Genomic DNA, 3,977 nt, shown 5'->3' with positions numbered 1-3,977 from the left:
GCTCCAGTTTTGACTCCGCCTGATGAATCCAAGCCGTACGAGGTCTTTTGTGATGCCTCTCTCCAAGGTCTTGGTGCAGTATTGATGCAAGAGAAGAAAGTTGTTGCTTATACATCTCGCCAGTTGAAGCCTAATGAGAAGAACTACCCCACTCATGATCTCGAGTTGGCGGCAGTTGTGCATGCTCTTTTGACTTGGAGACATCTTCTATTGGGAAGAAAAGTGGACATTTTCCCTGATCACAAGAGTCTCAAGTACATCTTCACTCATCCTAATCTCAACCTCAGGCAAACTCGATGGGTCGAAATGATTCAAGAGTATAATCCGAGTATCGAGTATACTCCAGGCAAGGCCAATGTGATTGCTGACGCTTTGAGCAGGAAAGCGTATTGCAACAGTCTGATTCTTAAGCCTTATCAACCCGAGCTTTGTGAAGCTTTCCGCAAACTGAATCTGCAAGTTGTTCCTCAAAGTTTCCTCGCCAACCTTCAAGTCTCTCCTACCTTAGAAGACCAGATTCGCCAAGCCCAGCTTCTTGATGCTATGGTGAAAAAGGTGAAGATTGGGATTGCCAAGAGTCAGTACAAGTACAAGTGCTACCGCCTTGATGACAAAGATACTCTCTTCTTCGAGGATCGTATCGTTGTACCCAAAGGTGACCTCCGTAAAGTGATCATGAACGAGGCTCACAATTCTCTCCTCTCCATCCACCCTGGGAGCACGAAGATGTATCAGGACCTTAAGCAAGCTTATTGGTGGACTCGAATGAAGCGCGAGATCGCTCAATTCGTGAATGAATGTGATGTCTGCAGAAGAGTGAAGGCAGAACACCAAAGCCCAGTAGGTCTCCTCCAACCTCTTGCCATTCCAGAATGGAAGTTTGACCACATTGAAATGGACTTCGTGACTGGGTTTCCAAAGTCCAAGCGTGGCAATGATGCTATATTCGTTGTCATCGACAAACTCACCAAAGTGGCTCACTTTCTGCCTATCAAAGAGTCGATCACTGCAGCTCAATTGGCGGAACTCTATACCTCTCGTATTGTCTCTCTGCACGGTATTCCTCAAGTGATCTCTTCAGACCGTGGCAGCATCTTTACCTCGAAGTTTTGGGATTCTTTTCAGAAGGCCATGGGCACTAACATCCGCTTCAGCACTGCTTTCCATCCTCAAACAAGCGCTCAAGTCGAGCGTGTCAACCAGATTCTTGAAGATATGCTCAGGGCTTGTGTGATCTCCTTCGGCATGAAGTGGGAGGATTGTCTTCCTTATGCTGAATTCTCCTACAACAACAGTTTTCAAGCAAGTTCGGGCAAGGCCCCATTTGAAATTATGTATGGCAGGAAGTGCCGTACCCCTCTCAGCTGGTCTGAAACCGGTGAACATCAGCTGCTGGGTAATTACTTAATCACAGAGGCAGAAGAAATGTGCAAAGTCATTCGTGATAACCTCAAAGCAGCCCAATCCCGCCAGAAGAGCTACTATGATAGTAAGCACCGTGATTTGGCTTTCGAGATCGGAGATCATGTTTACCTCCGCGTCTCTCCTATGAAGGGTACTCGTCGCTTCGGTATCAAAGGGAAGCTTGCCCCTAGATACGTGGGGCCTTTCAAGATTGTCAGCAAAAGAGGCGACCTCGCCTATCAACTCGAGCTTCCTTCAAACTTTGCAAATGTTCATGGCGTGTTCCATGTCTCTCAGCTTCGAAAGTGCTTCAAGACTCCTGACCGCACCGTCAACTTTGAGGACATTGAGTTCCGAGAAGATCTCTCTTATCGTGAGCACCCAGTTGCTATTCTTGAAGAGACTGAACGCAAGACTCGCAACAAGTCAATTAAATTTCTCAAAGTCAAGTGGTCACACCATTCCGACCGTGAAGCTACTTGGGAACGCGAGGATCACATCCGTTCGGAGTACCCGGCATTCTTTTAGTCCTAGATCTCGGGACGAGATCCTTTCGTAGTGGTGGAGTGTTGTAATGCCCCAGATATAACTTTCCCAATTTGTACTCCGACTCTTGCCGTTTCCGGCATTAAGTTATATTTATTTCTCGGGTTCGGGTCTTTGTCTCCGTGTGTTGTTTTGTTGTCATGCATCTCATATCATGTCATCATGTGCATTGCATTCGCATACGTGTTCGTCTCATGCATTCGAGCATTTTCCCCGTTGTCCGTTTTGCATTCCGGCGCTCCGTTCTCCTCCGTTGGCCATTTCTAGCTTTCTTTCGTGTGTGGGGATTAAACATTTCCGGATTGGACCGAGACTTGCCAAGCGGCCTTGGTTTACAACCGGTAGACCGCCGTCAAGTTTCGTACCATTTGGACTTCGTTTGATACTCCAACGGTTAACCGAGGGACCGAAAAGGCCTCGTGTGTGTTGCAGCCCAACACCCCTCCAATTTGGCCCAAAACCCACCAAACTCTGCTCCATCATCTAGAGCGTTCGATCACGATCGCGTGGCCAAAAACCGCACCTCATTTGGACTCTCCTAGCTCCCTCTATGCCTATATATAAACCCCCTCCAAAAATTCGCGGTTCAATCTACCCCTAACCCTAGAAAAAGAGATCTCCGTGCGGCCGGACGTGTCCGCCCGCCACCGGACGAAAATCCCACCGTCCGCCGCCCGCCCGGTCCACTCGCGTGTCGCCACGTGGCAAGTCGCCGCCACCACCGCCCACGGCCCGGCCGGCCCGCGGTCGGCCCTCTCCTCCCGCGACCGGGCCCCGCCTCTTCCTCCCTCGCGCGCGCCCCGCGCCCCGTCGTCCCCACGCCCGACCGCCGCCGCCTCGATCCGCTGCCGCCGCCCCGGAACCTCGCCGTCGTCCCCACGCCCGGTCGCCGTCGCCCCGATCCGCCACCGCCGCCTCAGATCCTCGCCGCCCCGCGTCCCCGTGGCCGGATCCGGTCCCCGGGGAGCTCCACCGCCTCCTCCACGCCTTCTCCGGCCACCTCCGACGAACTCCGGCGCCGGCCATCCTCGGGAAACGCGCTCCGGTGAACAGTGCATCGGGCCGGATCTCAGATCTGAAAAACCCTAGCGGTTGACTTTTCCCCCTCTCCTCCTAATTTTTATGCATACTTTGACCTGTGATATCTCCGCATCCGTAGCTCCGATTTGGGCATATAGCATATCAAAATGTTCATCTCGATGAGTACATCATTTATTTCCATTGCATAATTTTCATTTGAGTGCATCTTGATGCCCGAAATGCTGTTAGAAGGAGGCTTCGTGAGTTAATTGTCAGATCTGCTAGTTCATCTTAGACTTTTGTCATTTTTGCCATGATTATTGTGTGCATGATATGCCTGTGAGTCCTACATATGTTTTGTTAAGGATTTTGTTATCTTTCCAGAGGTGCAACCCATGCATTTTTGTGATGTGTGTGTTGACTTGTGCAAGCTTGCAAGGTGAGGCACCCGATGAATCTGTTTTCAGGGACTTAGTAGTTTTCACTAAGTCTTGGATTATTTAGTTCATGATGCCATATGTCCATGCTGTTTCCTAGTGATCCGTGCCTCTTTTGAGGATGATCAGTAAAGGAGTTTCGTTAATCTTGTTATTTTCTATCCATCCATGTCTTTGTTTACAATTATGGAGCATGCTAGATTGAGTCAATCGAGCTCTACTTTTGCTTCGTTGTGAATCTGGGAGATCGTCAACTTGTTTGCGATTTTGCCGATGCTATTGTAGTTGATCCGTGCATGCTATGCCACTGTTCTTGCCATGTCTAGCTTGCATTTTGTGCCTTCTTAATGGATGTATGCTTGCCTTGCCATGACTTGCACCGTAGTGAGTGCATTGAGCTGGTTTACATGCCTTCGTGAGTTAAATTTCAGCATGTCTCAGTTTTCACCAAGTCTGAAAACTGATTATGTTTTTGCTATGTTCGTGTGCTTGTTAGTATATTTTGTGATCCCTTTTGGCTCAAGGTCACTAAGGGACTTTTGTTAAGCTTGTTGAGTATCTCCCTGCCAT

Source organism: Triticum aestivum, chromosome 4A, assembly GCF_018294505.1.
Source record: "Triticum aestivum cultivar Chinese Spring chromosome 4A, IWGSC CS RefSeq v2.1, whole genome shotgun sequence".
Lineage (NCBI taxonomy): Eukaryota > Viridiplantae > Streptophyta > Magnoliopsida > Poales > Poaceae > Triticum > Triticum aestivum.
This window is presented reverse-complemented; position numbering follows the sequence as displayed.